The following is a 22,512-nucleotide window of genomic DNA, read 5'->3' as shown; positions in this document are numbered from 1 at the left end:
ATCTGATTTTTACTTGATGAAGTTCACCCAAGTGAATCTTGAAAAATCATCAACAACAACATAGACATACCTTTCCCCACCAAGGATCTCGACCTGCATGGGCCCCATTAAGTATATATGAAGGAGTTCCAGAACCTTTAAAGTGGTCCGATGTTATAACTTTGGATGTGACATCTTGGTTTGCTTTCCAATTTTTGTATGGGCTATGCCCTGAATATTGCACAAATGTAAACTTTGTACATTTTGAGCATATTACAAGTTTTCTTACGATGATCAAAACAAGGCCTAAGTTACAAAGCCTAAAGAATCATAAACCTAATGCTAATCCTTTTCAAACTTCCATTGGATTTCCATGGTTTTATCATTTCTTCATATTCAAGTAATTTCCATGTCCACCATTGACATACCTTGAATATTCGCAATAAGAACCTGACACAAAAAAGAGAATGACATGAAAACATGATATTGGGCCAAACCAATTTTGCAGCAATAAAGTTAGCACAACATTTCTGCATCAGTAAAAAAAGAGTTAGAAAAGGGCAATGCATAGTTTACTGGAGTAAAACAAGCCTAAGCCAAAACCCATTTCAAAATTTCAAACAATTAAGCCCAAACTATGCAGAAAGAGAGAAAGAATCCATCACAAAACCAATTCACATTCTTCTAATTCACACAAGTTACTTCAGTGACAAAACTAACAAAAGCAGTGAATGTTTCACAATTCACAATAGTGAAAATTAAGCTAAAAACAAAGTGACTCGACACATGTGCTCAGTACGATTTACCTTTTCTCCTTAATCACTAAAATCCCCCAAATTATGGGATTGTTCCTCAATTCTACAACTCATCATAGTACATAATTTCCTTAATCTTTTCCAATTCAAAACTTTAGACACTTAAACCTAAATATCTCCATCATTTCATGGCCTTCAGATGTATCTTATTTTCTCATACTCACTGCTATAAATCAGCACACAATTTACACACACGAGGCAACATAAAAAAACCCTAATTGCAGCACACTAAGAGAATAATTCACTTTCCCAAACCCTGCCACTCAAAGATCTTAAGCCCTAAACCTTCTTAGAGGTTCACACTGAAGCTTTGAATAAGGAAAGTTAGACCTAAACATCCAAGCAACACAACAACGAAGGCAAGCATACAATAAGGGAGACTAATAAGGAGTAGTATCAGAATCAAACAAAGAGAGAGGGAGAAGTAGTTTCATAGTATTATTTGGGATTTTTTCTTCGCTTCGGTGACGACTGGGGAGGTAGCTTTTATGCACCCTTCAATTTTGCACCCTTTTGACTCATTTGTTGATGATTCTGGCTTATCATTTCTTTACTTTCCTTAATTTGTGTTGGTTTGTTGTTCAAATCACTGAATTTGGAAGGTTTAGAGGCTTAGGTTTTTTTTCGAATTGAGGGTTTTTCGATCCAGTAATTTGGGTTGGATTTTTGAGTTTTTGGGTTAAAATTTGTGTTTATAAGAGGTTTTGAGGTTGAGTTTATGTTGAATATTTTTGGATTTGAAGTGTTTTAGAGTTATTTTGGAAAACTAGGGTTTCAGTTGAAGTTTTCATTTGAAACTCAACCAGAAACTCAATTTAGACGGCGAAACTCAAGGTGGGGGAAGATGGCGTGATAAGCACCATTGGTGTTCTTGAGATAGCACTGAGGATTTTCTTTTATGGAGAGAGAAAATTTGTTGCAAATTAAACACCTCTCTCTCTCTCTCTATGTTAATATATCCCTCCTTCTTGCCCCTAATGTGTGCCAAGTGGCACCATCCTTAGCCACTTTATTTTTGAATCATACCTAATCAACAAATATTTTGTTGACCACCTCCCACCGTAGCCTACGTGAAACACACATTATAGCCATTGGAATTTTGTTTAACTTGAAAGTCTCCTAATCCAAAGCCCTTGGTTGAGTCAACTTTAGTTGACTCCCATGTGGGTTTTTGAAACATTGGGCCTACGCCCATTTTCTTATTGTGCCCCTATTTTTATTTTTGACACCTTCTTTTATTTTTGGACTTCTCTTCTAGCCATTGTTTTATTGTTTCTCCCTTTTTTCCTTTTATTTATTTATTTTATTTTTCTTTTATTTTAAAAATCTTTGTTTAATTTATAAAAGAAAAATCACAATCTTATTTTTATTATATAAAAAAAAAAAGAAAAAAACAATCTTATTTTATTTTTGTAAATATTTAATTAAATAAAAAAAAGTACTTTCTTACTTCTATTAAAAAACAAACAAAGAAATTTTATCCAAAAAAGGTTTTGTCCTTTTATTTTGTAATTAATAATCATTTCTTTCATTTATTTATTTATTATTATTCATTTTAATTGAGTAGATTTGTAAAATTATTCTTATTTGTTTTATTTTCTATTATTTCTCAAATGACAAATGTACTCCTACCCATTAGATTGTAATTTTCATTTATTTATTTGTTTTTATTTTTGGCTTTAGTTAGATAAAGTGAACTAACTAAATAATGGACCAAAAAATAAAATCCCCTTTTTTAGAATAGATAAAAACCTTGATCAACATCCATGGTATTTTCCAAACAAATAAAATCAATCATTTTGAAAAAAAAAAACGTTTGTTCAACATCAAAATTCGTTTTCAAAATCAACTTTAACCATCATTCCACATTCACTTCATTTTTTAAACCATCCCGCAACTAAAAACAAAGCTCGATCAACTTCGAGTGCATTTTCCTAAATAAAAACCAAAAACACTTAATCATTATCTAACATATTTTGCAAATAAGGATGAAAAAGGAATGTGGTGTAGCTCACGCGCTCCCGAGGGTTAGGATACGAGATGCAGATCTCGATCATCTGAACACTTTTCATCCTCTAGAAAACTCTCAATGCGATTGTTGCAAATTATTTTCTCAATAAAATTGGACGAAAAAGGAATGTGGTGTAGGTTACGAGCTCCTTAGGGTAAGGATATAAGATGTAGCTCTCGACCATTCGAACACTTGTCGTCCAGCCAAAAATACCTAAAAATATCAAATCCTTTCTCAAATAAGATGAAAAAGGAATGTGGTGTAGGTCATGAGCTCCCGATAGTTAGGATACGAGATGTAGTTCTCGACCATCCGAACGCTCGACATCACCCAAAAACAAATCCAACACATTCAAACCATGTTTCCTCTTGGCATAACCTTCAAACGCTCTTTTTAAGCAAAAGATATTTTGTCTCGAGACAATGCAAAACAACGCCTCGTCCACATATGTGTGAGTAAGATATGTGATATTTTCCTGTGAATGTTGATATTTAGAAATCCATTATGTTGTGATGCAAACGTCCACTCCTCTAAACTGTTTTAGGTAAGTAATGTTTTCCGTTGATTGTAACAAAATAGTTTTCTCTAAAATCTATCCACAAACAAACATTTTCTACCCATGACTGCGTAGCCTTGAGTTCTCCATCGCACCTAGAGATACGTAGGAGCAAGACCCATAATCTTGTCATGCACTTTAATAAAAAAAACCGTTTTGCTATTCCTTTCCTTTTCTTTTTGAATTTTAATAACTTAAGAAAGCAAACATTTTTTAAGCTAACACTTATGCACAAACTAACTAAGCGGTTTCTGTTGAGTACAACATATATCATGAATGTTAATACCTTCCCCTTGCATAATCGAATCTCGAACTCGATTTTGTTACGACGACCATATCATCGTCATCTTTTAGGAGTTTTATTGATATTTTCCCTTTCCCTTTTTAGGAATAAATCAAGTTCGGTGGCGAATCTGTTAGTCAATCTGCGAGCAAGCGATGCGCCCGTGAGTGTCATATTTTTCTAGATGTAACACCAGGTAGCCATTAGAACATTTTTATTCTCTCTAAAGAATTTATTTTTAGGCATGAGTTTGAGTCACTCATTTTTATAATGTCTAGGCTGCTTGCACTCAAAGCAGGTAACATCCTTGCTAGTCCAAACTTCTTCAGTCAAGAGGCTGATTCAGATTGAACACTTGTTCTTCTGTAGCCTCTAAACTTCGTTTGTATATTATTCTAGAGTTGGTTAACCCTTATGGAGATTGGAGACAACTCATCTTCTTCTTCTGAACTTTCTTCACACTCTTCTTCTTTAGCTTGAAGAGCTTTGACCTTCTCAGATTTACCTTTGGATTTTAAAGCCACATACTTGATCTTTTTATGAGGCTCATATTCCTCAAATTCAATCTCATGGCTCCTGAAAGAACTTATAAGTTCCTCTAGAGTCATTTTTTTCCAGATCTTTTAACACCTTCAGGGCTATCACCATTGGTCTCTATTTCTTAGGCAGACTTCTGATGATTTTCTTAACATGATCTGAAGTGGTATAACCTTTGTTCAGTACTTTCAATCTAGCTACAAGAGTTTGAAATCTTGAGAATATTTCCTCAATCATTTCATCCTCTTGAACTTTGAAATATTCATATTTCTGGATTAAAGCCAAGGCTTTAGTCTCTTTAACTTGCTCATTTCCTTCATGAATCATTTCTAAAGAATCAAATATAGACTCAGCAGAGTCTCTATTTGTTATCTTTTAATACTCAGAGTAGGAAATAACATTCAACAATATAGTTCTGGATCTATGATGATTCTTATGATCCTTCTTTTGTTGTTCATTCATTTTTCTCATTTCAAGATTAATGACATATGCATCTGTATAATGTGTGTAACCATCTAACACCATATCCCATAGATTAGAATCACAACCAATGAATAAAATTTTGATTCTATCTTTCTAATAGTCAAAAATGTCTCCATCAAAGATTTGAGGTTTTGTAGAATAATGGTCTTTATCATTGTTTGCATGAACGATATTGTGTTTCACAAAGATGGATCTTTATCTGAAACGGTTAAGTGTTTGACACAAAGTAGTCAAAAACCAGAACTGGTGTTCTGATTCCAATTGAAGGTGCAAGAAACACAAGAAATGAGGGGTTTTCAATTGGGTTTCTGGATTAAAAAACTTTTGCAACCCAATATCTCAAAAAGCAAAGAAATGATAAAGATAAATAACACAAGCATTTTTATCCTGGTGTAGTGGGGTTTTCGTTACCTTTAGGTTTATTGACTAAACTAAAAGTAAACATACAATTTGAGTCGCCATCTCACTTTTATTTATCCAAAGGAAAGGCTAAAAAGCGAACAAAAGCCAAGTAAGAAGTTTTATCAAATCAAAAACTAATAAAAATGTCAGAGATTTAGGTAAGGGGGTTGGTTATGAAATGGGAAGGTTTTGCGCACCCAAAATATTCTTAGTACTCTAAGGGAACCCTTTTTGCAAATATGTGTTGTAGGTTGGTATTTGTGAAAATATGTGCAAAAGATTGGAGGGATGAGAAGAGAATAGATTATATTTACAAGTTTTATTGTTTGAATGGATGAACCCATTGCCTATGTACCATCACAAAAGGAGGATCAAAGCCTCGTAGTTCGGGGTAAAAATCTCAAAGATTGGTAATTGATTTTCTCAAAAGCCTTAAGGTCTTTTGTTATCAAAGGGAGAAAACTCAACCTAAACCAACAATCCACCATGTGAGGAAAGCTTCAACATACTAGTGAAGGGTTAACCCTATAATAAGTATGGAAGACTTATAATCCAATCACTAAGGATGAGGTGAGATTTACATCAACCACTATGATAACTCAAACCTATGACTAGTGTTTATGAAAAGTTTTAATAAGGTGGCCATTGGAACCACAAAGACAACTTGAAGTGAGTTGTATTTACAAGTTAGATTTATTTACAAAATGAAGTCAAAGTAGGGTTAAGATTCATTCACAATGAGTATTAATGAAAATAGTTTTGAAAAGTCAAAGGCATAAGGCCTAAGTTTCTAATTTGAAACAAAGTCAAAGTTTGAAGAAAAGACTTTTGGCTTGGGTTAGAGTGAGGAGAAGAAGAGAAGGGCTAGTCCTAAAGCATACAAAGATAAGAGAGAAGATAAAACCCTTGGAGTTCCTTTTCTTGAAATAATAGAGATGATTAAAGATGCTCCTTTCCTTTGGACTTAGCACACAATCAAGCAATCAAACAATTTAGATTCAAGCTCCTAGGATCTCCATTTGGCTTGTCTCTCTTAACTTGGCTATTCATGATAATGGTCCTCTTTACTATCTCAAGATGGAATCCCTATCACACAAGAGCAAACATAAAAAAGTTCACAACACAATAAGAGGAATGGACAAAGAATGAGTTTAGATGGAAAGTCCTTCAAGATCAACTTTGAAATTTAGCATTCTAAAGGCATGAGGCCTAGTTGCTCTTCAACAAGCTTAGCATTCTAAAGGCATGAGGCCTAGTTTCTCTTGAATCCCTTTAAGCATGGGTATGTCCTAGTTCTAAGTCCTTTCTCCTTTTCGCATTAGGTTCACACAAAACAAAGACAAAGTAATCACAAGACAACAATATATTCATATACAATAATGAGCTCAAATGAGCAAAAGGAAAATGACATAAACATAAAATATGTGCTCAAGTGAGCAAAATGAAAAGCAATATGAATAAATGAGCAAGAAATAAATGACATTAAAAGTAAATTGCAAGGAATTAAATGCTCAAATTAAAGTTAGTAATTAGTATGGTTATGTTAGTTTGTCATAAGACAATGTAGCGCTATGTTAAGCAATCATAAGTGGACTAATGTAGTAGTTACACCTATCTGAGGCCGGTCAACAAAACTATAGGCAAATAAACACAAGTTAGAGATCATGACTAGTAAGCCAAGCTCCACAAACTTGTCATGCCAAAACAAAAGGGGAAGGGCCTTGTATGGACTTTAGGGTTTTTGCTTGACCAAGAAGCAACCCATCTTGGACACAAAACAACTCACTTGATCTTGGATCAAGTTAAGTTTGGTTTGGATCAAATAAGGTTAAGCCTCTCATTTGCCAAGACTAACCATAAGACATTAATTCATTGGCCAAATTATGAAAAGAAAGGGATGAAGATGAAATGGATGGAAAGAGAATTCAAGTATCAAATTCAAATGATCAAAGGTGAATTAAATCATCATCAATCAATGCTAAACATAAAAGAAATGAAGATTACAAGTCAACAAGTCAACCATAATTTTTTGGTATTTTTTTGAATTAAAAATAAATGCAAAATAAAATAATCAAAATATGGTCAAACCTTAAATTTAATTTAAATCAACTTCAACAAGTCCAATTAAATTCTCATAGGTCTAACATGGTCAAACAAACTTTGACAAATTTTCTCAATAATTTTTGAAATCAGAAACTATTTAAAAACAATTAAAAACAATAAAAAATAACACAATATGAACTAAAATCTCAAATAAATCTCAAATCAAATAAGAAATTAATGAGACTATTTTTGATTGACTTATCATCATCTATATGTGCTATGAAAATATTTTTGGATTTTTCAAATATCAAAAATTAATTAAAAATGAATTAAAACTAATTAAAAATCAAATAATTCACAAAAAATATTAAATGAAGTCACAAAAATAATTAAAAATCAAAATATGAAACTAGATTTTTCAAGAAATTTTTTGGCATTGGTTTCATATTTTTGTGACTTCAAATAAAATATTTATGAATTTTTGAAAATAAAAGGAATTAACTGAAATTAAAAGAAAAATAAGAAAAAAAGAAAAAATGCGCAGCCATCAGATCAATTCATTAATAGACGTGGCATGGATGACATGGCTCAGAGGCGCGGATACACGGTGATCTCAAGTCAAGTGCGCATCACATGGCATTAAAACAAGTAAACACATTGGACGCTTGTGATTAAAACGTTGAGGCACGATCCAAAGGCTGGGAGGCTACCACATGGGGATGGTGGTGGAAACCACCATCTTCTCCGGTGATCCAACAAGTTCCGGCCACCACGCGCAAGAAAATAAATTGCAATGAAAATGAAATGTAAGGACCTCAAAATGAAGCCTAGGTGATGTACATCACCACTGTAACCATGGATCATCCTCACCATTCCTATTTAGAGAGAAATGTGAGCTTGAAAATTATGGTGTGTCAACTGGAATGGCATGATTTGCATAATTAAGACCACCACTGGCCTGCCTCAAGCATGAGGACTTCAGAAAACCACACAAACCAAAGAAATTTACATTGAATTGCAAGATCTAGATAAAAAAAGTTTGAGGTTCTACCTCTGAAAATGAAGCTTCAAATGCCACGAATTCTCCAAGATCTTGATTTGCTTTTGCTCTAGAAGTATGATGGTGATGATAGGTTAAGGAATTGAGCTTTGAAAATCAACTAATGATGTTGAATTTCAAGCTTGAAAGAGAAAGAGAAAACTGAAAATTCCTTTAGTGAGGGTTGGGATTTCAATTCTGCAGCAATTCAGATCTCCACTTGGTTGCCAATTGAATGAGAACGAACACTTATTTATAGCTGAAATGGATTGCAAGGCATGGTTCCCTCGTGTGCATAAGATTTGAATTCTACTTGCATGGGCCTGTATAGGTGCATGTAAGGCCCAATGATGGGTGCAAATCCTTGCTGATGCCAACTGGAAATGAATTGGACGTGCATAATGAACTACACAAGCTTGCACATCAAGTTATATCATGAAATGCCAAAATGGACATAAAAAGAAAGCTTTACGAAACTCTCACATGGAAAGTCCAAAAAAGTAATGTGAGTAATGGTTGGAAAACCCTTGAAATAAGGAACAAAAGTCATGTTGGGCAAAAATTCAATTGGCAATTGGAAATTTATGAAAACTGGTTGTGAAACATGTTTAAGTTCCCCTTTGAAAATTTTCATCAAAAGCAAGCATCTTCAAGCCCCTCTGTTTCTATGATGCAAGCTTCAAATGAAAAAACCACCAAAATAAAAATTGTAGATATTTTCAAGATGATCAATTTAGACTCAAATGTTGCATCATTTGGATTTTTCATGAGAAAGTAATTGGCACTTGAAGTTGGGCATTTTTCAAATTTAATGACTTAAGTTCAAAGTGACCTATAATGTTTTGTATTATCACATGTATTTATTTTAGGATTATGAAATTTTGTCCAACATAACATTTGAAGTAGACATCTTAATCTTTCCAATTCATTCGGTCCTACCTCAAAATCATAAAAATTAAGGAAGTTAGGTCCTTGGGAAGCTGACCCACAATTAGGGTTTCAGTCAAAATGACCTATAATGTTTTGAAATTAATGATGACCTTCCAAGTTTAAAATGGATTTTTGATGAACTTTAAAGTTGTTCATATGGTTATTAAGAACATGTTTTCTCTTGGTGTCATCTTGATTTGACAAACACATTACAAGTTGTATCTCAGTGATCTTCAGTTTAGTCAGATGACTTGACTGGTCAACTTTTCAAGGCCAAACTTCCAATCTTGATGAATGAATGATTGAGGATCCTCAAATGGGATCATACATGCATAAATAATGAATGAAATAACTTCCCTTGATTAAAATTTATCATAGGTTGAGGTTGCTTCATGAGCAAGGCACAGTCAAAGCACAGTTGAATTAGGGTTTCCTTGGGAAACAACCTTCAAGCCCTTTGGGTTATCTTGATCAAATTGGAAAATTGAGATAATTGGGAGACACATATGATGATTAGGAGATTTGTGGACCATTGTCATGCTTTTTCTCATCTTCATCTAGCCGTTTCATTGAGCTTAGGAGCCTCCTAGGAGTATGGGAGCACATGATCACTTGAGCTTCAAAACAAAAAGAGTTAGTGACATATTTTTGTGCTTTTGGTTAGTAATAAAAATAATAAAAGCAATGATATACAATACAAGCATGCTTGGTGGTCTCAAACCAACTCACACAAGTCCCACCCCTAGGGTTAATGAGCCAAACATGCTATGATCCTTGAGGCAATGCATTGAGCAATGACATGATGCCATGAGGGATCTTAGGGTCAAAATTAGGGTCTTATAGATGCCCCTATTTAAGGTTATTCTAGCAGGAGATATGAAGATTAAAATCTTCGTCTCGACGAGATAGAATCAGCTTAAATAACAACTAAGATACGAATTTTGGTCCCTAAGAGACCTCATGATGCAAATGTATGTATGCAAAAATAAAATCTTCATGGTGAATAATTGCCACAAAGGAAAAGAAATCGGGAGAAACTAAAGGTCCATAGGAGTAACACACTCACTAGGGAGACAGAGACTCTTGGGAGGGGGGGGAGGGGAAACAAGAAAAAATGCGTGAGCAGGTCACGACTTGGAAAACTTGCTGGGAGACACGAAGGGGTTCCACGAAAATAAAATCGATGGAAATACTTGAGCTGACGCAAAAAATGTGTATTAAGGAATATGCCAATACAGTAAAATTATCCACAAAGGATACATCGGATAAAGATCCGGATTCAGACAGGGATGTCCATAAAGGACTCAGCTGAGGAAGAAACAACGAGATATTACCGGCTACCGGGTAATAAACTCAAAGAGAGACATATTATCAAAGCACCGGTTACTGGGTGAGAGACCAACACGCTCAGGGATAAAGAATATCTAAGACCGGTATAAGGGTGAGAGATATCAATCATCTGAAACATTTGAGGAGGACCTAAAAGGAACATCTCAACTCAGGAAAATCTAACTCCACAGGGGACAAAAAGTCATAATAGGGAGCAGAAGGAAGGAACACCAGGGATACCGGTTACTGGGCATATAATAGGTGACCAACTAGGCGTGAATGATGCGTTGTTAAACTTGGTGTTCGCAAGTGTACGAACGCGTCAGAGTAATATAAAAGATTATCGAACCACAGAGACCAAGTGTCAATCTATCGTTATCTATTGTTATGGTGTTTATCAAAGGCAATTAAAATAGGTGTTTTTGTAGTGTGCAATTGAAAAGTAAAGTTTTAAAATAAATTTAATTAATAAAGACAGGGTCGAATGTAATTCACATAATTAAATGATAATCCAAGTACTTGCTAATAGAACGACTTATGGGCAATGTTTCCTACTTTGAAAAGAACTAATTTAACAGGAACTGTCGCTTTCGCGTATTCAGAACCGAGTTGTACTCCCTAATCAAACCCTCTTATTGTCACTTATAAAAAGGCGCGCATTGCGTTAGAGTAGTAAACCTATTTTTAAGAAATATAGTATCTTGACTAAGTTGAAAAGTATTATAACCTGGATTTCTTAACCAAAAGAGGTCCTCACGAACCATACTCTAAACTTATAAACGCGTCCGAAAATAGTTTTAAAATCTCCTTTCTTCTTGATGTTAAAAACTCCTAATGAACTAGACAAAGCGCTTTCGCTGTTTTTGAAATAGTTAAAAACAATTAAGTTTAAAAAGACGTTGGACGGCTTTCGATCTTACCCAACGGAATTGAAGTGCGGGAAAACTTAATTTGAAAGTTAAAATAGCCCTTTAAGTGTTTCTACGAACAATTGTACGGATTACTGGTTTAATTACGATCCTTACATTCTAGCCTTATAAATTTAGCTAGACATGGTAAAGTAAAAGTGCATTAAAATAAATAAAAGTAGTGCGAGTGCGGAAAGTAAATAATTTAAAGCGAGTGCGGAAAATAAATGAAAGTAGTGCGAGTGCGGAAAATAAATAATTTAAAGCGAGTGCGAGGAAATAAATAAAATAAAAGCGAGTGCGGGAAATAAATAAAGTAAAGGCGAGTGCGGGAAATAAATAAAATAAAAGCGAGTGCGGGAAATAAATAAAGTAAAGGCGAGTGCGGGAAATAAATAAAGTAAAGGCGAGTAATAAAAACCTGCTCCAATCGGAGGGCTGAGTAAATTGCAATGCGGAAAAGAAAATGGCGGCAGGATTAACTTCCTTCCAAAGTGCTCCAAACTCGAGTACAGACTCTATCACAGACTCAATTACACAATTATGGTAACACTCCAATGCGAAGTGATTACCACTTTATAAAACTGAATATATGCCTAAGTGAAATAAAGTTGCTTCTGACTTCGCCTTGTTCCAACGTTCGGATCTTTGTCTGCTCTAAGTTTGGGTGATTGTAAAACTGAATTCGCGTTTCTATTTATAAGCAAATAAAAAAGGTGGAATTTACTTGGATGCCCTTCAACTTGAAAATAGAGGAAACCGTTTTCCTCTTGTGGCGCCCGCCACAAGCACAAAGTGGGGCGCCTTAGTGGAGGTGGTGGGAAAACGTGGGAGTTGATGGAAGTTTGAATTGGACACGTCATGGCTTGGACTGTGGCGCCCGCCATTGGGTAGGCCATAAGAGCAAAATGCTGGTTTTTAGGGTTTTTGGCTCTTTTTCGCTCCTTTTCTCGATCGGGGCTCCTATTAAGGTAAAAACCTGAAAACAAAGGAAAACACAGTAATAACACAACAAAACGATAATAAAATAACTAGAATGCATGCGAAATTGGAGTCGAAAATACGTAAATTTTAGTGTGATCAAACTCTCCCACACTTAAACCTTTGCTTGTCCTCAAGCAAAACATTGAAAAGCTTATAAAAGAAAATTTGTGAAAATGAGTGCTTCAGGTAAAAATTCTAAGTTCAAGTCGGGATGCAGTGATAGGTACTAACTGAGTGAACTAAGGGTATCATGATGACATTAATCCGCAAATACGGACATAAACTTCATTCCTATATTAACCAACCCATATTATCCCACAATACCTAGGCCTGCCTCTTCATCTCTTTTGTGTCCTTTTCATTCAGGTGCAATCACATTAAGCCCGTTATCCGTACATGCTTCATAGTAGAGTGGCCTGTTAGTGATTATGATCAGAGCTTGGGGTTTCTGGCACATAAACATGTGTAAACCCTTTTATTGGACCCAACTGTAGTTGTGGGGGATCAGATCGTAATCCGCCCTACCGAGTTCAGTGTCAGATACCTCTGAACCAACCAACAGTGGGTACTGCTTTTCTTTTTCTTTTTCTTTTTGTAGCAATTTTTTACAATCCTTTGGTTTAAACGACTTTGTGAGGGTCACCTATACCGGAGTTGCCTTTTTGCTTTATTTTGTTTTTTTGTTTTTTTCTGGATCATTCACTTATTTGCATCGGTCCCCTATGTAGAGGATGCGTAGGCCGGAGCTGATTGCTGAGATAAACTACTAAGGACTTATACGGAAATGATGATTAAGGCCATGCTATATGGGGTTTCGGGAATGATTCCTATATTTGAGAAGTTTATGGTGCTAAAACAGATACTGATGTTTCGCAAAGTTCTCCCAAGTCACCGCATCCTTACTCAAAACATGTCCTTAAAACCTGAAAACTTTTGAAATAACACTATTTTCTTTTTGCAAAATTTTTTTTTTTGGTGGGGCTAAAGGTATGGGGAGGCAGGATTGTACTAAGGATCTACTATATTTAGTGACTCGTCAGACTCATGCATTATACTAAAAAGCAAAATAAACAACTAAAAGGGAAATTAAACAACTAAAAGGAAATAAACAGTCTAAAAACAGCAAAATTACTGAAAATAAAAGGAAAACGATAAATGCTCCTCCCACACTTAAATCGAACATTGTCCCCACTGTTTCGAAATAAGATAAGGGAAGAGTTACCTGGCAACCTATTGCTGACCACTAGTGCCCTCGCCATCCTGAGATGGACGACGGGAACGGGTACGACGACGGTCTCTCTGATCCATCCTCGCCTGCAGGGCATCCTGAGCGGTCCTCACCTCTCGAAGGTTACCAATAATGGAACCCTGAGTGGCTTCAATTAGTGCCATGTGTCTCTGGTTGTATTATTGTTGACGGGCTTGTGTATCGGTGATCACTTACAGAGACTGTAGAACAGTGTCATAGGACCCGTCTGTCCTCCGCTGCGATTCTTGCATGAAGTTCATAGTACCCGTTATTTGTTGCTGGAGTGTAGAGAGTAGGTCGTCACGCCACATCTCCTCTGTAATATAGAAGCCAGGAGTGGTACCTGCAGAAGAAGAAGATGGTGCAGTGTGTGGTGGTGAAGGATGATGGGGGGACACATGTGGTACGGGAGATCTCTCTCTCCGATCATATTCATCATCAGTGTCTGGTCCCGCCTCATCAGGAATGTTAGGAGGAAGAGGACCCAAAACAGGTGGAGCATCTAAATCGTAGGTCCAATTCCTCTCATCACGTATATCTGTACGTCTAGTGCAAGGTAGAATAACAGATGGGATGGCCACTCCATGAATCATAAGTGTATAACCTCCTTCTCTCCTTGAGCGACACAATTTCATGTCTCTCAGAAATTTTAAGTTAATTGTTCGAGGAGGTAAGGGGTCCAGGGTAGCCAACTCATTGTTCAGGTTAAGTGCCCGAGCAATAGACGTAATTAATCCACCAAAAGAAATCGGTCCCGCCTTATTCAGAGTTAACATCATATGGGCGAGCATAAACGGAACCGAATTAATTTTCCTATTTGTGAGGCTTCCTTGCAAAAATAGAAGCTCTCTAGCGTTAACCTTATTTGGATTCTCCCGGCCAAAAACAGTGCATGCCAACAGATATCTAAAAACACTGATGGTCGGGTTATGGATGGTTGAGGCAAGAACTCCTTCAAAAGAGTTAATGGAAGTGTTTGATAGACGCCCCCAGAAGGAAAATACCTCAACAGCCCATTCGGAATCTAAAGGGGCCTCACAAATAGCACCCTCCCCATGAGGGATCCCTAACAGACTGGCTAGTTCATCGATACTAAATTGGTATTCAACAGCAAACATTCTAAATTGAACAGTACCGACTGTGCTAGCAGTGTTAGGGTGGACAACGTAAATTAAAGAACTTAAAAATTCAATTGTCATCCGCTCATAGGTGGGTTCTTTGTTGATAAAGAAATTATGCAAACCTAAGAAGTCTAATAAATGGAAAATGCTATGGTAGATGCCTAAAGTATATAGACAATCTTCGTCAACATACCTTGTCGGGAGAAGTTCCCGATTTTGCAACCGTTCAATGATTTTTCTTTGTCTCTCCCCTGGTTTCCCTCCTCGAAGAACGAATCTGTTGAACTCCATTTGAATGCTCTTGAAATGTGGATGAAGAAGATGAAGTGGTTGGTGAAAAGGTTGGATTTTTACAAAATCCGGCGGATGAAATCGAAAATGGAAAGTGGAACAATGATATGTGTGGTATGATGGTTAGGAAAGTATGAGCTTTTTGTGGGTTCAAGGGCTTTTTTCCAAGGTGAAAAAATGGGTTTTGGAGGTTGTAAGTTGCAAAAATGGTGAAGAAGAGAGGTCTGCCCCGACCATTTACAGACGCTGTGGCGGGCGCCACAGGTCCTATGGCAGGCGCCACAAGACAAAATCCGGCTGGGCCAGATTTTGGTCCTTTGGTTTGGGCTTCGCTTGTCTTTTGGCTTTGAGGGGGTCTGGATAGCATTTGTCTTATGATTCTCCTAGTTTCTTTGACTTGCATAATTTTATAAAAGTAAAAACGAAAATAAAAAGTGAAACTGAAACAAAAACAAAAACAGAAATTAAACATAAATATAAATAAATAACTGAAAAAATTAAAATGCAAAATAAATATAAAACATATATAGATAAAAATAGAAATACTAATGTAAGGTAGTAGTTTATATAGTATCCAAATGCGATAATGTAAAATGAGTAATGCAAATACGATAAATATATGAAAGATAAATAAAGTGAAATGGTGAGATCAGGTATTAGGGTGGTCGTCTGCCTGAGTGGATTCACGGAGCACGGCTATCTCCTGCCTGAGCTCGGCGATCTCCTGATATAGACAACCGGCTTCAGTAGCGTGGGTGAGATCAGACACTCCAATCTGTAAAGTTAGGTCCGCCACTTCTTGTCTAAGCGCTGCAATCTCTCTACGGCACTCAGCAATCTGGGTGCGTATGTCGGGTGTCTGCAATGAATGATTATTAGAGAGAACAGTGATTCTAGGAGATGGTGGTGCAGGTGTGTATTCAGCAACTGGGGGCGATCTCGGCTCCTCAACGGTCTCTCCCTGGCCCTCTAGAGCATAACTCCAATTCGCTGGATCATGCACACTGGTCATCATAGGGTCTGGCAATGTGAAGTAATGGATGGCCTCACTGTCGACTAGCAATCGGAACTGACATGGGTGGAAAGAGGCTTTCCTCATCAATCCTCTGGTCAAACAGAAATCCATGTCCATGGTAGTATATCCACAGTAGGTCCGAAGATGCAACAGCTTGCGAGATAGACCCAAAGCGACAGCAATCTGTGTGACGATTCCACCAACATGGATGACTCCTTCGGTGGATCTAGAGATACCGCTGAGATTATTCAATAAAAAGTTCCCACATGCTACTGGGCGAGACTGGGATGCGCAAAATAATAGGAAGATCTCTTATTCACTCAGTAGTGTCTCTGCATCCTGTCTTCCCAAGAAGGAATGTGCTAATATCATCTGAAAATATCTGAAGGCTGGGTTATGTATGACATAAGATAACTGTGTAGATGGATCCTGGCTTCCGCCACCTGATATATCACTCTAAAACTTCTCCACTTCCTTACCCAGGAAATATCCCAAAGGTGTCTCCGGGATAGCATCAGGAGTAGTCTGGAAACCTAATAAGTCGTCGAACTCTTTCTGGCTGAAGGAGTACTCAACTCCAAAGAGCCTGAAAGCAGCATACCCATCTGGTCCAGAATATGGGTCGTAGTCGAATGAACTCAGGAACTCCAAAGTCAGGTTCCTATATGTGTTGCTCAAGTCATCAGCAAATTCGTCCCAGTGGAGCTGGTGGCTAAGGAATCGGATACTAGGCTCGATACCCAGTGCCTCCATACAATGCTGATCAGGGTAATGTGTGGGTGCCATAGGGCGCTGGTATAAAGCAATGTAGCGCTCCCTCTGAGCATTGCCTCTATAGGCGACATGCATGTCATCAAAACCCTGCATCCTGTAAAAGTTAGGAAAGTGATCCTGAAAATACAAACCATTCAAACTTTAGTCTTAATGCAAAATAGGATAAAATAAAAAAAATGTAAATAAATGCGAAAAAAGTAAAATGAAAAGAAAAATCCATGGGTTGCCTCCCATGCAACGCTTGTTTAACGTCATTAGCTTGACGGTTAGAATTTATACACCTGTAGTAGTGGTAATTGGTGGATCAATCAGGGTGTGGCTTGAGTAGTATGTTGGAATGTCTCCTCCTTCGTAGAGCTTCAGTCTTTGTCCATTTACAAGGAATGGACTACAAGTATCGTTCTTGATTTCTACGGCTCCGGATCTCAGAATCTTGGATACTTCGAAGGGACCAGTCCATCTTAAACGTAGCTTTCTAGGGAAAAGTCGTAACCTAGTGTTGAAAAGGAGAACAGAATCGCCTACATTGAAGTTTTTCTTTACTATTCTTTTGTCATGATAGGCTTTTGTCCTCTCTTTGTATATTCTTGCATTCTCGTAGGCGGATTGCCTAAGTTCTTCTAATTTATGAATGTCCAGGATACGCTTTTCTCCAGCAGCTAAGTAGTCTAAATTCAAAGTTTTAATGGCCCAATAGGCCTTATGCTCTAACTCGAATGGTAAGTGACATGATTTTCCATAAACTAGTTGATAAAGAGTAGTTCCTATAGGGGTTTTGAAAGCGGTTCTATAGGCCCATAATGCTTCTTGAAGCTTCTGAGACCAGTCTCTCCTAGAAATAGAAACAGTTTTCTCTAGGATCTGTTTTATCTCCCTATTAGATACTTCTACTTGGCCACTAGTTTGTGGATGATATGGCGTTGCTACTCTATGCCTAACTCCATATTTTCTTAAAAGTTTGTCAAATATTCTCGATATAAAGTGTGATCCTCCATCGCTTATGACTAAACGTGGTGTTCCAAACCTAGGGAATATATAGTTTTTAAATAATTTGATTACTACCCTAGTGTCGTTTGTGGGTGCAGCTATAGCTTCAATCCACTTAGACACATAGTCTACAGCTACTAAGATATACCTATTTCCTAAGGATGGTGGAAAAGGTCCCATGAAATCTATACCCCATACGTCAAAGAGCTCTACTTCCTGAATGTTTCTTAGACGCATTTCATCACGTCTTGAAATGTTTCCAGTGCGTTGGCATCTGTCGCATTTGACAATGTAAGCATAGACATCACGCCACATGGTAGGCCAGAATAGGCCAGCTTGAAGAATCTTGGCGTATGTCTTAGAGGTGCTCGCATGTCCACCATAAGGTGCAGAATGACAATGCTCGATAATATTATTTACCTCTTCTTCTGGGACGCAACGGCGAAAAATGCCATTTTTACCCCTTTTGAAAAGGAGCGGTTCGTCCCAATAGAAGTTTTCACATCGTGGAAGAATTTCTTCTTGCGGTAGTAGTCAAGATCAGGGGGTACTATATCAGCAGCTAGGTAATTAACGAAATCTGCATACCAGGGTGCGTTATTTATTGCTAAGGAATTTTGGGAATGCTCATAAGGATCTAGGTTATTTGCTTCAATGGTTTCTACTTTAGCTATCAGTCTATCATAGGCGAAATCATCATTTATGGGTATTAGTTCAGGTTTTAGATGTTCTAGCCTAGAAAGGTGATCGGCCACTACATTTTCAGTGCCTTTTTTATCTCTTATATCTAAATCAAACTCTTGTAGTAATAGAATCCATCGGAGTAACCTGGGCTTGGCATCTTTTTTACTTAATAGGTAACGAATGGCAGCATGATCGGTGTAAACAATAATTTTTGCTCCTACTAGATAAGATCTAAATTTGTCTATAGCGAAAACTACAGCGAGTAATTCTTTTTCGTTTGTTGCGTAATTAAGTTGGGCAGCATCTAGGGTTCTACTGGCATAATAGATGGCATGTAACTTTTTATCTTTCCTTTGTCCTAGAACGGCTCCAACTGCATAATCACTAGCATCGCACATTATCTCAAAAGGTTCCGACCAATCGGGTGGTTTCATAATGGGTGCAGAGATTAATGCTTGCTTTAAAATATTAAATGCGTCATTACATTTTTCATCAAAAATGAATTCAGCATCTTTCATTAAAAGTCCGGTTAACGGTTTAGTTATTTTGGAGAAGTCCTTAATAAAACGCCGGTAGAATCCAGCGTGTCCAAGAAAGCTTCGGACTTCTCTGATGGTTTTTGGGGGTTTTAGGTTTTCTATAACTTCTATTTTAGCTTTATCTACCTCTATACCTTTTTCGGAAACTATATTTCCTAAAACTATTCCTTCGGTCACCATGAAATGACATTTTTCCCAATTTAGCACGAGGTTCACCTCCACGCATCTCTCCAGGATTTTCTTAAGGTTAGCAAGACAATTGTGGAAATCGAATCCGCAAACCGAGAAATCATCCATAAACACTTCCATGATACCATCAAGGTAATCTGCAAAGATTGACATCATGCAGCGTTGGAAAGTAGCTGGGGCGTTACAGAGGCCGAAAGGCATTCGTTTGTAGGCAAAAGTTCCATAGGGGCATGTAAAGGTAGTTTTTTCTTGATCTTCGGGGTGAATAGGTATTTGGAAGAATCCAGAGTATCCATCTAGATAGCAGAAGTAAGAGTGTCTGGCTAGACGCTCCAACATCTGGTCTATAAATGGTAAAGGGAAATGATCCTTCCTAGTTGCTTTATTTAATTTTCTATAATCTATACACATCCGCCATCCTCCTTCTAAACGTTTTGCTACATGTTCGCCTTTATCATTTTGCACGACTGTGATGCCTCCCTTTTTAGGTACTACATGCACAGGGCTCACCCACTTACTATCCGAGATCTGGTAGATTATACCTGCCTCAAGCAACTTAAGAACTTCCTTCTTAACAACATCACTCATTATAGGGTTTATTCTTCTCTGATGCTCCCTAGAGGGTTTTGAATCTTCTTCGAGCGAGATTCGATGCATGCATACGGATGGGCTTATACCTTTCAGGTCAGAGATATTATATCCTAAGGCTGAGGGATATCTTCGTAAAACGTCTAAAAGTTGGTTCGTTTCCTCTTGGCTCAAGGTAGCACTGACTATAACTGGACGGTTCATCTTTTCATCGAGGAACTCATATCTCAGGTTCTTAGGCAGCTCCTTAAGTTCTAAGGTTGGTTTCTTAAGGCATGGTATAGGATCTGGAGTAAGGGATAAACATTCGTAAAGGTTATCATCGATGTAAGGTTCTTTAAAGTCATCATCTTCCTTTATGGGGGTTGATGGTAACTTAATAATTTCTTTTTGTTCTAATTCTCTAACACATTCATCAATGATATCTAAGGCATAACACGAGTCTCCCATCACAGGTGCCATAAGAAATTTCGAAAGTATAAATTCTATTTTCTCGTCGCCTACCTCAAATGTCAACTTTCCTTTCTTGACATCTATTATGGCTCCTGCAGTTGATAAGAATGGTCTACCTAGAAGAATTGGTATATCATTGTCCTCTTTGATGTCCATGACGACAAAATCAGTAGGGATAAACAACTGACCTATCCTAACAGGGACATCTTCTAAAATGCCTATCGGATATTTGACAGATCTATCGGCTAACTGAAGTGACATCTTAGTGGGTTGTAATTCTCCTAAATTTAATCTCTCACAAACTACTAGAGGCATTAAGCTCACACTAGCTCCTAAGTCTAGAAAAGCTTTTCCGATGACATGATTACCCAAAAGGCAAGGAATGGAGAAATTTCCAGGATCTTTATCTTTCTTTGCTAATTTGTCCTCGGAAATTGCATTACATTCCAAAGGCTTCGGATCGTCAAGTCTACGTTTGTTGGTAAGGATGTCTTTCAGAAACTATGCATAAGAAGGTATTTGGGTGATGGCTTCTGTGAAAGGGATTTCTACATGAAGTTTTTCTATAACTTTAATAAATTTTTGGTACTGTTTATTGATCTGGGTTTGTTTGAGTCTTTGGGGATATGGTATAGGTGGTTTATATGGCGGGGGCGGTACGTAAATTTTATCTTTAGGTTCTTCTCCTTTCTCTCGACCTTCCTGGTTTTCAGATTCCTCTGGTTCCTTTACTTTGTCCAGGGGTTTGGTACATTCCTTAGAAGTTTCGGGTTCACTTAGTCTTGGGTTTGGTGGCTCATCATAAGCGTTCCCACTTCGTAGGGTAATGGCATTGGCTTGTCCTTTCGGATTTTGTTGAGGTTGTCCAGGGAATTGTCCTCCAGGTGTAGTCTGAGGGGCTTGGTTTAAAGCTACCTGAGAGATCTGGGTTTCAAGCATCTTGGTATGAGTAACTATTTGGTCAACCTTGGTTCCTAACTGAGTAATCAATTCGTTAACATGAATGTTTTGGTTCATGAACTCCTTGTTTTGTTGGGTTTGAGCGGTGATAAAATTTTCCATAATTTTCTCAAGGCTCGGCTTTGGTGGCACATGTTGCATAGGTTGATTTGATCTAGGGGCTTGATAACTAGGTCTCGGAGGTGCATTATTTTGAATTGGATTATTGTTTCTATAGGAGAAGTTAGGGTGGTTCCTCCATCCAGGGTTATAGGTATTTGAATATGGGTTCCCTTGGGTGTAGTTCACTTGCTCGGAGTGGGTTTCGTTCAATAGACTGCATTCGGCAGATTGGTGTCCTTGGGTTCCACATATCTCACAATCCGACGAAACTGTGGCTACAGTATTCGGGTTTATGCACATATGCTCGACTTTAAGGGCTAATGTGTCCATTTTAGCATGCATCATGTTTATAGAGCTTAGTTCATGCACTCCTCCTTGGGCTTCCTTCTTCTCAACTGTCGCTCGTTCGACTCCCCATGATTGATGGTTTTGAGCCATATCTTCGATGAGGGCACTAGCTTCAAGGTAAGGTTTGTTCATTAGAGCACCGCCTGCGGCAGCGTCGATGGTCATCTTTGTGTTGTAATGAAGTCCATTATAGAAGGTTTGAATGATTAACCAATTTTCTAAGCCATGATGTGGGCATGCTCGTAACAACTCTTTATATCTCTCCCAAGCTTCGAACAACGATTCTCCATGGTTTTGGGTAAATCTAGTTATATGGTTTCGAAGAACGGCGGTCTTACTCGGGGGAAAATATCTAGCAAGAAAAACTCTTTTAAGGTTATCCCAAGTCGTAATGGAATTGGGTGGAAGGGAATCTAACCATGATAGAGCTTTATCTCTGAGGGAAAAAGGAAATAATCTTAAACGTATTGCCTCAGGAGAAGCTCCATTGGTTTTAAAAGTATCTGCTAATTGAAGAAATATTTTTAAATGTTGGTTTGGATTCTCGGTAGCGAGACCCGCGAATTGTCTCTGCTGCACTAGTTGTAACAGGGACGGTTTAAGTTCAAAATTATTGGCTGGGATGATTGGGTTTACTATACTAGAACTAGGTTCTTCGTTAGATGGTTGAGCGAAGTCCTTAAGAGGTCTTTGGTTTTGATCTTCGGCCATAGCTCTCTTAATTCTATGAAAGAATAAACGTGCGCGAGCGTAACGTTCAGGTTCCGCCAGAGGGTTTACTAAACTTAAACTTCCGGTGTTGCGAGTTCTTCGCATCGACCGGCGGGAAATAACCTAAGTCTAAACGATATAACAACAGGAAAATGAAATTTGACGAAATTGGTCCCCGGCAACGGCGCCAAAAACTTGATGC

The 22,512-nt window shown here is 37.5% G+C and overlaps 1 non-coding gene across 1 annotated transcript; it reads left to right on the top strand.

The window, feature by feature from the left end:
* The first annotated feature begins 21,819 nt into the window (after nt 1–21,819).
* On the top strand, nt 21,820–21,926 carry LOC127117060 (small nucleolar RNA R71). The gene has a single exon (XR_007801822.1). It is a non-coding gene; the product is annotated as a small nucleolar RNA R71 (small nucleolar RNA).
* Nucleotides 21,927–22,512: the final 586 nt, after the last annotated feature.

The sequence above is a fragment of the Lathyrus oleraceus genome, chromosome 1 (assembly GCF_024323335.1).
Source record: "Lathyrus oleraceus cultivar Zhongwan6 chromosome 1, CAAS_Psat_ZW6_1.0, whole genome shotgun sequence".
Taxonomy (NCBI): domain Eukaryota; kingdom Viridiplantae; phylum Streptophyta; class Magnoliopsida; order Fabales; family Fabaceae; genus Lathyrus; species Lathyrus oleraceus.
Note: the sequence above shows the minus strand (reverse complement) of the source record. Positions and strands in the feature narration are given on the sequence as shown.